This window comes from Lissotriton helveticus, chromosome 2_2, assembly GCF_964261635.1.
Source record: "Lissotriton helveticus chromosome 2_2, aLisHel1.1, whole genome shotgun sequence".
In the NCBI taxonomy this organism is placed as follows: Eukaryota; Metazoa; Chordata; class Amphibia; order Caudata; family Salamandridae; genus Lissotriton; species Lissotriton helveticus.
In genome coordinates, this window is record NC_136060.1 from 202,970,082 (window position 1) to 202,984,641 (window position 14,560).

The following is a 14,560-nucleotide window of genomic DNA, read 5'->3' on the forward strand; positions in this document are numbered from 1 at the left end:
GAGAGTTCATGAGGAGGCAGATCACTAAACGTGTGCTCTACTGTAACATTAGAAGACTTATTTACATGAGAAACTGGAAAATACAGATAAAATGCATAACTGGTGCAGGAAATCATAATACTGAGAAATAATATGAAACTTAGAAAAACGATACATCGGATTGAGTTTTGACTAACTCTCTCACTATGGGGGTCTATTTTATACATGTCAGAAACCGGTCTAACCGTTTCACCTAGGGGAGGACTTAGACAATCAAACTGGCTGACTTATTTTACTAGACCTTAATTTAAGCTTATACTCCTGTTGCGGAGTTTTCTCTAACAGGGAAGGTGCAGTATCAGTGTCTTTTGCGGGACAGTCCTTAAGAATAGTACTTTGGCAGTCCTTTAAATCCTCGGAAATGTTCTTTGAAACTGGTTTCAATCCATAAAACCTTTTGATATGCGAAAGATGCACCCAGCCTTTGCGTCCCTCCAACTTCACGGCTGTGCGGGTGGCCAGGAGGACCTGTCGGGGCTCCTTCCAGCGAGGCTCCAGTGGACTTGAACGATCAAAGTTTCGCACTAAGACCATGGATCCGGGAACGATTTCATGCGGTGCCACCTCGGTATTGTCTGGAAATGCGGCGGCAACCTGTGAACGACAAGAGTTGAGGGCAGACATCAAGGAAGCTAGGTAATCTGTCAGCATATTACTTGAAACATCGGTAATACTTCGGGGTCTAGGTGTACCCCACATGTTAGGGGGGCGGCCGAATACGACCTCATACGGGGACAGACCTGATCTGGAATGTGCGACCATGCGCATATAGAACAGAGCAACTGGCAGAGCTACTAGCCAGTCCACACCTTTCTCTTGACAAACTTTTGCAATTCGGATTTTCAGGGTCTGATTATGTCTCTCTACGAGACCAGCTGCTTCAGGATGGCGTACACAATGGAACTTCCACTGGTACCCTAACAATAGGGAAACGTGCTTCATCAACTCAGATGAGAATGGCTGGCCGTTATCAGAATATACGACTCTAGGGAGTCCATAACGGGGGAAGAACTCACGAACCAACTGCTTGGCAGTGGTCGCGGCTGTGTAATCTGGGACTGGATATGCCTCCGTCCACCTGGACAAAGCGCATACAACTACAAGGACATACTTGAAACCTCGACATCGCTCCATCTGAATGTAATCCATCTGGAGGACTTCAAAAGGGTGGTCAGGGGGCTGGAATCCACCTTGTTCCACCGGGACACTTTTACCTGGATTAAACTGACAACATATCATACAGGTACGGACTTTCTGCTTGGCTGCAGCTCGTAAATGCTTGTTGAACCAAATATTCTGGATACTGTCTAACATAGCTTTTTCTCCTAAATGTGCTGGACTATGTGCGGTATTGATAATGACTTGAACCATAGAGTCGGGGAGAAACCATGTGGCTCTACCCTTCGTTAACCATCCTTGATCTGTCTGGACCCCTCCTTGTTCGGACCATTTCTTGATTTCATCGGGAGTAGCATGTAACTGGATATCTATGACATCTTGTGTAGGGTCTTTAACTGTCATACATGTAGTTGGATCTGGAGTGTGTGTCGGTGTCTTATTAACTGGAATGTCTGGTATCTGAGCTGTAAGCTTGGCTGTGCGATCTGCTAGATCATTACCTTGAGAAATAGTGTCAGTAACTTTCGTATGTGCTTTGCACTTCATGATAGCAATAGATGTCGGTAAATGTATGGCATCTAACAGAGCTTGAATAAGGAGACCATGCTGAATCTTGGTTCCATGAGAAGTCATGAAACCTCTCTCCTGCCAGAGCACTCCGAAGTCGTGTACGACTCCAAATGCGTAACGTGAATCTGTGTAAACATTAACTTTCAGGTTTTTAGCGTGTGTGCAGGCTTGTGTCAGAGCAACTAGCTCTGCTGCTTGAGCAGACAGGGTGTCAATACGGTGTGTTTCAATAACTTCAGTGTCAGTAGTCACTGCATACGCGGCTACTAGTTCTCCTGTACTTGTTCTCATACATGAACCATCCACATAAAGCGTCAGGTCGGGATCTGGTAATGGAATATCTGTCAGATCTTGTCTTGGCTTTGTCATGATGTTAACTACTTCCACACAGTCGTGTGTGGCAGAATTCGAAGTAACTGATGGTAACAATGTAGCAGGATTTAAAACGTTGCAGCGTCTGATTTCTATGTGTGGCTGGAACAGTGTCAGTTCATAACCTGTCAATCGTGCAATAGTCATGTGCTGAGTTTGTGTTCGGTTTAAAAGAACTTCCACGGAGTGTGGAACTTGTACTGTCAGGGAGTGTCCTAATACTATGGAATCACTTTGTCTGATAGCAAGTGCTGTGGCTGCAACTGACTTAAGGCACGCAGGCAGAGCCTGGGCTACAGGATCTAATGTGCTCGAAAAATAAGCACAGGGCTTGTATTGTCCTGCTTGATCTTGTGTAAGAACAGATAATGCTGTACCTTCGCGTTCTGTGACGAAAAGTGTAAAAGGCTTACTGTAGTTCGGTGTTGCTAGAACTGGTGCTTGGCATAAGGCTTTCTTTAACTCATTGAAACTAAGTGTATGTTCAGATGTCCAAGGGAGGACAGTCGATACGGCTGCCTCCTGTGTCGTTAACTGTATCAGTGGTTTAGCTAGAAATGCATACTGAGGAATCCATTGTCTGCAATAAGAAGTAAGGCCAATAAAAGCACGTACCTCCTTCTGGGTCTTGGGCTGAGGAAGACTCGCTATTAACTGAATACGATCTGGTGTCAACTGCCTACCCCTCTTGGACAGTAAGTGGCCTAAATAGATCACTTGCTGGACACAGAATTGAAGCTTCGAAGGGGACACCTTGTGCCCCATCTCGGCTAGGAAATACAGGACTGTAAGTGATGCTCGCTCGCAAGCACGTTCAGAACGGGCTGTGATCAGTAGATCATCGACATACTGGAGCAGGGCAGTGTCAGTTGGCATGTGAATGTTGTCTAGTTGTCTCTTGAGTGCTTGACTGTAAATACTAGGACTTTCTGTGAAACCTTGAGGAGCTCGTGTGAACATATAGCTCCTTCCATTTAAACAAAATCCGAAAAGAAACTGGCTGTCTGGATGAATGGGGACACTGAAAAATGCGTTCTTGAGGTCTATGACCGTAAAAAATGAGGCTTCGGAATCAATGGCTGTCAATAGGGAAGAGATATCTGGGACAACTGGGTACTGGGGAATAATACATTTGTTAAGTTCTCGAAGATCAATCACTAATCGATATACTGGGGGTGCATTTGGATCAGTACGTTTCATGACAGGAATGATCGGAGAATTACATACATTGGAGTCAGTTTCTACAACTACTCCTTGAGCGATGAGCTCGTCAATAATTTTGGATAAGGCTGCTACAGCCTCAGGTGGCAATCTGTACTGCCTGATTCGTGGTAACACTACACCTGGCTTGAGAGTCACACGATGGGGTGTGATTTGCATATAACCAACATCAGTTGGACCTTGTGCCCATAGATGCTGCGGAACATTGGACAATCTGGGATCAAAATCTCGTAATACATAGTGACCCTTGAAGTCGCGTAGGAACAATCGTATTCCCTCTGGGGAACAGCATATAACTGCACCTAACTCTTTCAGTGTTTTAATGCCTAATAGATTCTCTGGACATGACTTAGTAAGTAACAGATCAGTAGTGCGGGACAGTGGACCTACTTCTAGAGTAACTGGCTTTGATATTTCATTTACAATAGGTTTTCCTGAAAATCCAAGGGAAACATTTCTAGAGCCTGAGAGAGGTGCCCCTGGAACTTCGGCGTGGCTGATGGTGGTCCTACTTGCCCCTGTATCAATCAGAAACTTTCTGTCTTTCCCTAATACTTGACTGTGGACATAGGGACCTTCTTGATCTACAGGTATCTCGATGAGAGGCAAGCCTACCTCCCTCTCTAGGCTGTTTCATGAATATGGCTGATACTCTGGATACTCAGACTGTGCATACTGGTACATCTGCTGTGTAACATGCTGTGTTGCAGCGATAGGCTGCGGTGCTGTAACTGTCTGTGGTGCATTCTGTGACTGAGGAGTCTGTGTAACTTGTTCTTGTCTAGGCGGACGTGGTCTTTCTTTAGTCTTACCAGTAGCTATGTTATGTTTCAGAACTGCACACTCGTTTATAAAATGACCTGGCTGTTTACAATAATTGCAGTTCCCTTTAACGGGAGCTGCAGGATGACTGGCTTGATTTGGTCCCCTCTTCTGACTGTCTTGAGGAACAGATTGTGCAACTAGTACTTTCATTTTCGTGTCTTTCATACGTTTCCTTTCATGTTCTTGTTCTTCTCTGATTCTATTCTGGTGATATTGAAGCATCTGTAACATTTGGGACGGGGTATTAGCTTGCCAGGTACTTTCGACTTTCAAAACTCGGTTTTTAATTTGTGGACTTGAATTCTCGACTAGTTTAGTAACAAAAAGGTGAGGGTATGACTCGCTACTCGTCTTGAGGCCACTGTTTATAATAAAACATTTTTCAAATCTAGAGTAAAAATCACTAGTGTCTTCGTCTTGTTTCTGTTTACATGCTGAGATTGCATCCCAGTCTTCCTTTTTAGTTGCTAATAGTCTGGGCAAAACTTGTATTAATAGTTCAGGTAATTCTTTACATTTATCTCCAAGACCGGTACCTGGTACTCGTGCCTTGTCTTCAGCTTCTAGAACTGCCCAATCGATCTTTTTCTCTCCCACCTCCCATTCTTTTTCCTTGAGTTTCTCATATACCCCTGCGGGCAACAGGACCTTTAACATTTTAATAATATCTGGATACGTGTATTCTCCCATACGGAGCATGTCTTTTAATTCTCGGTGGAACCCTGCTGGATCTTTATCATGACAGGGAATTAATTTTTTCATCTCTAAGAGTTCCATCTTTGTGATAGGGGTGTAAACAAACACTCGTTGCATTTCACCACCCTCTGTCTTAACTGGATGCACTTCTCGTAACGGATTCTGTCTGTCTATGTAAAAGGGTTTACTTTCTGGAGGTGAGACATGAACAAAATGCGGGTTCAAAAACGTTCTGTATTTGTGGCGCTGTTCTAGAATGACACTAATCAAATCGGTACCTAAACCTTTCCATTTGTACTGGAGTAACTCGTTCAGGACATCGTGTAACGGACCTGGATCAGAATGTTGATCCTCATACAGAGTAATGAGGTGCTGGATCATATACATACCCACCAGTCGCTGCTCGGCTGGGGGCAATTTCAGGAACATTTGTGCCACTATTTCGTCTGGAAAAGTGGTAGAATCAGTAATCCATCGGACTGCTGATCGGACTAGTTCTTGTTCATGCATGGTACTTAACTCGCTATAACCGATTCGTGATTTCAGAATGTGATCGGTAGCTTGAAATACTTGTTCTAGGGAACCTGGTTCTGGTGCTGGATGATGAAAAACTGGCTTGTATTCTAGACGTGAATGGCGATCTGGAAATCTAGATTTTCCTACATACGCTATTCTGGCGGGATTCTCGTCCTCTACCTCTTCAGTATCAGAGTTACTTTCTTTCTCGCTTACTTGTGCTTCTTTGCGTTGTTCGTGTATCCTTATTATTTCTTTACGAATCTTCTTGTACATACTCTCTATACTACTGATGGTCTTATGCTTACACTCGGCTATATTATCACTCCACCTTGTCAGGATTTTCATTTCGGCCTGATCTTTAGTCGGGGAATCTTGTTCTCTTATTAGACAATTAATCAGGAACTTTAATAACATGAGCTGGATCTCAGCTTTCCTTTGAGACATGACTTCACTAATACTTTCTGGATCATCCCCTGTACGGATGAAACAATATATTCTGTCTAGATCTTCTTTCATATCTGGTAGGGTGACTAGATACTCGGTCACCTTTCTTACGCGTAATGAATATAAAACCATATTATCCTCGCCTGGGACTGGATCATAGCCACATTCGGTAAGGGCTTTTCTTATTTCTGCAACAGACTGATATCTGGGCGTACGCTGTGACGCTTGTGCATGTAATTCGGCTAACGTTAAACGCTTGTGTGGCGGCGGGGTTCCTGGAGGACCTCCCCCTGCGGCCCCTAAACTAGAGTCGTCTACTGATGCTCTTCGTCCTGGCAGAGTGGGAAATGGAAATGCAGGCTGGACTTGTATGGCGGGCTGGACCGGGGGTACCGTAACAGGTACTCCGGTGTCTGGAGGAGCGGGAAGTGCCTGATTTACAGGGACTGGCGGAGCAGGAACAGGATTTGCATATTCTGGGACTGTGTCGTCCAAATAGGACGAAATGAAAATATCAGCTGCGGTCGGTTTGTGACGTAGCTTGGTCGGAACTAGTGGTGGCGGGAAATTACTGGATGCCTCTGGGGTCGCTTTTGGCAAGCCCTCGGCAAGAAGAGGATACATACCCTTAATAAGAGCATGCCTCTGTCTGTCTGACTGTTCGGTTTTAACTCGTTCACCTATCTCGATTAGTTCCCTTTCCTGGGCTCGTTCCAAGGATTCTCTACTTAGTTCTGACTTTCTGATTTCTTTTTCGGTTCTTTTATGAGCTTCTTTGCGCCATAACTCGATGGCATCTTTCTGTGACTGTCTGGCTTTCTTTTTCCATAATGCTTCTTCTACTCTCATGATGCACTCGGCATCCCATGTACCCGATACGGGCCATCTATACTTTTCTTCTAACTGTTTGGTATACTCTACCCATAAATCTAGATATAGTATGGCACTTATGCCATGCTTTTGATACATAAAATGACCTGGACTGTCCCTAGGCGGGACAGGAACTGCTTCTTCTAGCAGACCCTTTCTAGTTTTTAACTGACGTAATCTCGAAAAGAGGGACATTGCAAACTTGAATCTGAACACAATACAATACACGAGGAACAATAACAATTGAGAAAACAATTCAGGCATACCACGACATTGAAAATACATTGAATAACATTATGAAGCAACAGTTCGGACAGAATACTACCTGGAACACTGAGAACAGAAACACATGAATTTCTCGAGAACGGAACAGACTAGAATTACTGGATGCGCTGCTGAAACAGCACGGAACATACCGGTCCCATAAAGGGACGCATCAAGACCCGTATCCACCTAGGTGAACACTTCGTTTCAGATCTGCGTACCCAGACCCATCGGACCAGAGACAATTTAGATTGACCCTGTCTAGATACTACCCCAGCAACGGTACTCACCGGGCAGCAAGAACGGAAGGCCTCGGACTGGACTGGACTGCTTCGACGCCGGACGGACGAACTTCGGACTTCTGTTACGGGTGGGCCTCCGGATACCTCGGACCTTGGACTCTCGGCTTGGGCTCTGGTCGGGACTCGCCGCGTTCCTCCACCGTCTCGTCTGGATGCTGGACCGCCTCCTCTGTCTCCTCCGTGGGCCTGAGGGATACTTAAAGCAGAAATATCTGCCGGTGCGCAGAAGAGTTCCGTCACGACTGCAGAGGGTCAGGGGGCCGGCGTGGCTTCACCGACGCGTGGGGAAAGGGCAAGTCCCTATTCGGGCGCCATTATGTGGTAAATAAATAAATATTACCTCTATTTTTGAATGGATGAATGAATAACAGATAGCTCAATAAATAAGAGTCAAGATTCGAGGTAGTAGGAGTTTTGCAGGTTTTATTACAGCATAAAGGACAGGAACAGGACAACCTGCACAGGAATAGGATGGCAGGGCCTGACAGGGGGGCCCCGACAGCTGCCGGGCAGGATCTGGGATGAGCGCGCTAACATTTAATAACAATACACGATCATATATACTAAAACAGTTGCATTACAATACATACGATAGGCGGAGCAGTGGGTGTGGTCAATAGCAGTCGCGAAAGATAAGGGTGAAAGTAGGTGTAACAGAGGCGTATACATAGACATGTGATGTAAACGTAACAGAATATGTCATGAATGGGGCGGAAACATGGAGGGGGCTACCTAAGGAGCTGGGACCTCTAACCTAGTGGTGCGCGCAAACTGGCAATGACGTGTTACTAGAAGAAGCTGGGGGCTACGAACTCTGTGCTAGGAGCAGAGACTGAAGTCTGGAGAGTCAGGGCGACATGTACCTAAGCAGTATCTAGTATCTGATGTTTAGAGAACATGTTGATAGAATCCAAAAGTTATCGGGGTAAAGGCGAACAGACTCTAAGACTGGAGCATGCATTATTCTACATGTAGTGCGTGATGAAGAATATTAAATGACCATTAAATGCAGTATTTCTCTTACATGGAGACGTAAAGGCTAGACAATGACGGAAACTATTGATGCGATTCAGTAGCTTAGGAATGCAGAGAAGGAGGGCTGGACTGATAACTAGAATCATAACATACTCTTGGCAGACTCAGAGGCAGAGCCAGGCTGAACCGGGCACTGTGAAGCAGGAAGTAAGTGAAGGGTCGAGGATACAGGTGGGGGCTGTATCGCTCCTCAGCGAGGCTCAGGAGACAGAAGCTGAATCTGGTGTCCAGGCCCTTTTGAGGCCTAGAAATGGGAACTTTACAATGAAATAACGTGCACACTGAGAAACGTGGCAATGTAGCTTTACATAGGCCGGATATTCGTAGTAGTCACGAGAACTGGAAACTGGCATACTAGAGATGGACACAACTGTAATTGCGTCTTTAATCGAACATGGTGAATACATATGCATATCAATCATGCACACATAACATATGATGGATGACACGTAGGGAAACAGAACATGGCAAAATTTACTTTTGCTGAGAGCCGATTCTTACTTTGTGATATAGTATTCTTTAATAAAGTGTGATCAGCTATTTCTTTTGCTGGAGCGTGGTTGGAGTGGGCCTGATTGACACAGGGGTGTTGTTCCAGACTCTCTGGTGCAGAGATTCCAAAAGTCTGCAGTCTTCTATAACCTTTTTGCACTTGCTTGTCTCCACTCTGGTGGTGTCCTTGCTGACGGTGTCCTGAGAGCCACAAGAGGCGGTGAGGGTTTGAAAATGTGCATTCGGGAAGAGAAGCCAGTTGAGGTACATCAGGGTGGGGGTGATCTACAAATGGTATGAATGATGGATTATCAATGTTCAGTAACTGAGGTTAATAAAGAAATAGTAGTAGTAGGCTGTGCCTTAAGGAGGCTATCACTGATCACTTGCTTTAACAATAGTGCTGTATTATTCTGTTCCGAACTACTGCTTTGAGCTTATAGAAAGGCACTTTTCCTGCTCTACGATGATAATAGAGCCACTTTAGCAAGATCCGCATAAGGAAACCTGTTGGCCTGTTGGAATGCCCTATAAACTGAAATGTATAATCTAGCCTAAAAATGCAGTTTCTGCAGAGCTCAGTGGTTAATGTTAAGGTCAACCGTACTAAATCAAGACATTTCTCCAACACTTTGAAGGCTGCACTAGCTTCCAGTGGCATCTCAGATTAAGTTCAAGAGCCTAGTACTGGTGTCCAAATACCTATCTGAAAATACTGTTTTACTATCTACTGCCCAGTGCAAGCATTGAGGTTCACTGATAAAAACGTGTTGGTTGCTAAAAATAAAAATGGATGAAAAATAGCCAAATGTGCCAACTTTCCTAACATCAATTTCTCACTCTGGAATTCTCTATTACGTGATCTACAAAATGTAAACCATCTCTTTCCATTCTGTAAGACTGTAAAGGCCAGACCATTCAAGTTACTTAGAGCGGGATGATCTTTTACCATTATACAAATCTGTGACTTCACGTTGAAAGTAGACCTTTCTATACTGCAAAAGCATTATAAAAATTGGAGCTTTGACCAGTGTGAATAGAATTTTTTTTAGAAACTAAGGCCGATTTCTTCTTTATTGTCCAGGCCAAAACGGCATTGAAAATTGGATGGTGGACGAACTGAACACAACATTTGTGTTATTTTACATAACTCAGCATAATGTAAAAGAACACTCAAAGCAAGTAGTCTACTATCAGATATCTGGACGAATTCAGACATGTAAATCGGATACAGTTATGACATTGATGATGAGACACTCCTCCACACGCACACCCATCCATTTAGTATACATGCATCAATGGTGCCTGTTTAGTTATGGTTAGATTAGAGTTTGAACTTAGAAATACATAATTTGTTTTTCTTGATAACTTTTACACCATTTGATGAATCTGCACAAGAAAATGCTATTCCAAAAGTGCGTTGGGTTCAGAACGGCAAGTTTCCTGCTGATCCATCAGTCCAGGGCCGAAAAAGGAGTGTCAAAAAGTAACATTTCTCATTTTAATTTCCCTACTGTTCCTTGATTTATAGTACAGAAAAAACAATTAACGGAATTACACCAGATTTGCATGAAAATACAACTTTATTCAAAGAAGTGCCTTTTTTTGGGTTTGGTGTAATCAGTAGTTTTAGAAAAAATAGCATTACATTTATTGGTGGACTTGAAAGTGTAAAGAAGATACAGATATATGTATGGGCCATTAATTCCCAGAGGCTGGTGAATCTGATTGGACAAATGTTCTTTTTATTCAATTTTTCCATTCGGATCCATGAAATATAAATTGGGTCTGTAGACCCAAAGCTGTCAGATTACCTGGCTGCTACAGAGAAACATGTCTTTGTAGAATGTGGGATCTAGTCCCAAATTCCTGAAACAAAACTTTTTAAATGGGAGTGTGTGCCTGATGTTGTAGTAGTGCACCATTAAGACTCTGGGCCCAAGTTACAGTTTGAACAAAGATGTATTCAAAATCGAAAGATAAATAAACTTGTTCGAATTTAGATCAAATAGAATAGGTAGACATTGTGCCAAACATTGTTCACTGGTAGCCTAATTATGGGCATATCCCACAGTTGTGTAAGGCTACTTAAACTGTTTTTTGCTTTGCAATGTCCTGTATTTTATTTCTTGCTTTTGAGCAAAGCTTTGATCTGGTTATTAGTTTGTCGTTTTGCACTTCTCCTTAGCTGCATACTTCTATGACCTATACGTAAGAAACTTCTTAACAAATTGACCTTTATTTTGCGAAGTGCATCACTTTAATGCCTTCATATTGGAAACTTATATGAATAAATAAAATCAATGTGGTCTTACCGCACATACTTCCAGTGAGGATAACTTTAACATAAACAATTTTGTCCCTAGTGTACTTTCATTATTGTAATTTGTATTAAAATGTGGTTTGCTGACAATTTACTGAGTGACTCATATGGAAATTATTTATTTTCAGATATTTCACAGTGAAAAATAAAACACGTTTTATAACTATTGCAACTGTAAATGGATGTAAAATGCAATTTAGCAAATAGGGGAGGTAAAACATTTTAAGGCTGATTTACGAAAGTGCTGTAACTTATGACAAATGTTAAGTTACGTGACGTCTACATCGAGTTACAGCACAATTTACGAAACCGGGCCAGGCAATGATGTATAACTTTAAAGTGTCTTAAGTTTAAAATTTAGATGGATGATAGTGACAAAAATGAGGTACTTCTAAAAGTGACAGTGGATAAAAATTAGCATAACTTTTTTCAGTTCTCTGAATCAAAAATATTTTTCTACAACTACCTTCTTTTATTTCTCATCTACATTGTGAAAATCTATGTGTACTTAAGCCTCCAATTGGCAAATGTAACTTACAAATGAATAGTTTTATTAAACGTGTGTTGCAAAACTTTGGTCACTGTCCTTCTAGTCAGAGCTTTCGGTCAGTCTTAATTCTCATACAACAGTTCCCTGCTGCCACTTATCCCTGAACGCACCAAGCACATCTTATTAATAGTAGATGTTTGCATTTGAAAGGTTTCTCCATGGCAGGCTAGTTTCATTTTTAAGCCTCATTTTTACCTGATAAAGAAGTTTTAATATATTTAGTTGTGTTTTTATGCATGCATGTGTAGAATATGCGCATACTGGGTGCATATTCTACACGCTCATGCGTATTTTTCATATCCTTGCGTAAGATAAAGCACCTTTATGGTGTAGCCACTAATATCAGATTCATTGCGTGATATACACAGACATGTATTCATTATGCATAAACTGGTATTTTTTGTTTTCTAGAGCATGTATATATGTGGAAAATTAGGCTTGGGGCTGGACGTCTATGGATATGTGCCATTCGTGGTACTTATGTATCCTCAAGTGTGTTTTCTGAAAATTAATGTTGTATGTATATTGAGCTTGAGTGCTGTCCACAACTGGGGCACCGGCTGTAAAGTGTCACATGTGTAGGGATATTTCCTTGTCCTTGGTAAATTATAATACATTCATTTGTATTGTATGGATTTCTGATGGCGTAACTTTCACAAATATACCTACGAAATCCATTTACTTATGAATTTTTTTAAGGTGTTTCAAACAATCCTACAACACTCATGAACTGAAAGTTGGACAACAGTGTTGTTTTAAGGATTTTGGGGGCCCTAGGCAATACATATTTGGGGCCTCCGTGAAAGAAACAAATATAAAATGATATGTCACGGTTTAACGAGGTCACACAAAAACTGTTAAAATAGGCTTGGGACCCAAAGATTCTTACATTCACACAGAATAGAAAGACAGAGTTACAACTAGATACAGATGGACAGATGTTTGGATGGAGAAATTGGATAGACAGAGGTCAAATAGGGAGAAAATTCACTTACCCAGGAGGCCCCTTAGAAGCTAGGGTCCCTCGAGCGATTTTCAAATTTGCCCATTCCTTAAAACGTCTCTATAGGAGAAAGCTGGTTCTTCTTCTTACTCATAAATCTTGATTTTGCTTCCTAAATCTGCAGACCCAAACTTTTATACCATTAGTGTCTATCCTGTATGTCTTCTAAATGACAGAACTATTCTTCATCCATACATTTAATATCAGCAGTGGCGGCTCTTCTGGTAAGGCGGAGAAGCGTCGCCCCACTCCTTTATGCAGTAAAAAAAAGGAAAAATAAAATGATGATGACTTAAGGATATTGGGGCAGATGTATCAAGATTCCGTTTTGTAAATATCAAATTGCGAAAATTTGCGATTCGCAGTTTCAGATTCGCAAAACAGGATGTATGTAATAAATCGCAACATTTTTTCGATTTCTTAAATATCGCAAAAAAATCTCAGAATCCTGTTTTGTGATTCCTTAATAGCGAAATTTGCAAATTAAGAAATCGCAAATCCGGGAATCTGCAATACAGGTGCAGCTTGATGACATAACAACCATGAAGTGGGAGTGATTAGCTGCACCTGCTTGCCTAAGCCACACCCAGTGGCAGTAAGGAGTGTGTTTGGAGGTTGCACAGCATTGCAAGCGCTACAATGGAGTCACTGAGGCCACAGGAGGGCATGGAGCCTGAAAAAAGAAAAAGGAAACACAAGTTTTCTGAAAAAGAACAGGAGCTTCTAATTGAAGAAATGGTCTGCAGCCATGAACTCCTGTTTGAGAAAAAAGCCTTGAAGGTACTGGAGTCAAGGAAAAGAAAGATATGGCTGGAAATCCAGGAAAAGGTAAATGCAGTGGGAGTCACCAACCCTACCATTGATGCGCTGCGAAAAAGATGGTAAGACATATGCCAAAGGTCGAAGGAGAGGGTGGCAGCCAGGTTGAAGGAGGCACACAAGACTGGTGGAGGAACTTCAACTGCTGAACAACCAACACCCCATGAGGAACTTGTGGAGGCCACTCTCCTGCCTGAGAGTGTGTGTGGAGTGGCTGAGATTGACAGCTCCGACCCTGCATCCAGTAGTCAAGGTAAGATGCTTGGCAAATAATCTTTAAACAGCTACACATAGCATGCACACTGTGTAGAATGAGGGACATGAAGTAAACACATTTGACTCTGGTCCACTCCTTACAACACACGTAGAAATGCATCATGGAAGTTGTAGTTGGATGAAGGATAGTTTGTGAACGAGACTAATAAAACACATGCTTAGATTGTGGGTTGCAGTGAAGGCAAAATAAGAGTGTCAGGATTGATACAACTTCAAATTTGAAACATTTATTTAGTCCAAAATGCATGACTTAAAACAAACTCATATGTCCCCCTTTACATCCACAGCAAAATCCAGGGCACCAGGGGACATTGCTGAGGGAGAGGACTCCCAAATTATTGTGGACTACTCCAATGAAGGGGAAAGCAGTAAAGAATCAAACCACACACCAATAATGCGCAGGAAGCGAACATATGTGCCCCCACTTACTCGTTTCGAGGATGACATAGACGACACTGGGGACAATAATCAGGAAAATCAGGAAGTATGTGAGAGTCGTGGACAACAGCAACCACAGAAAAGGTCTCACACAAATGGAGCACGTAGGTCCTTGTCCAGGGGCAGTAGTGGCAATGTAGAGGAAAGCACTGTTTTCGCAGGACTGGAGCAGAACATGCTTCAAGTGCAGCGCCTGCAACAGAACGCACTGCCTTCAATAAACAGGCAGCTGACCACATTAAATAAAAATCAGCGTCACATGGGTGAGGGCATGATGATGGCCATGGCAGGTGCCATTGAAACACTATGTTCTACATTAGAGCGCACTGAAAGTGCCAGGAACACGGCTGCTCAATGTGCCCATGCACGTATGCACAGTTATA

General features: G+C 42.6%; 1 protein-coding gene across 4 annotated transcripts in view; it reads left to right on the forward strand.

Annotated features, from left to right (window-relative positions):
* The window catches only part of ARAP2 (ArfGAP with RhoGAP domain, ankyrin repeat and PH domain 2), a 1,514,823-nt gene that overhangs the window by 1,263,817 nt on the left and 236,446 nt on the right, over positions 1-14,560 (forward strand). For 2 of the 4 annotated variants that reach the window (XR_013608339.1, XR_013608340.1), the window contains exon 29: positions 8,738-12,926. The exons of the other annotated variants lie outside the window; for them this stretch is intronic. The gene's annotated coding sequence lies outside the window, so the exon portion shown is untranslated. Of the gene's footprint in view, positions 1-8,737; positions 12,927-14,560 lie in introns of those variants that run through there. 4 annotated transcript variants of the gene reach the window in all.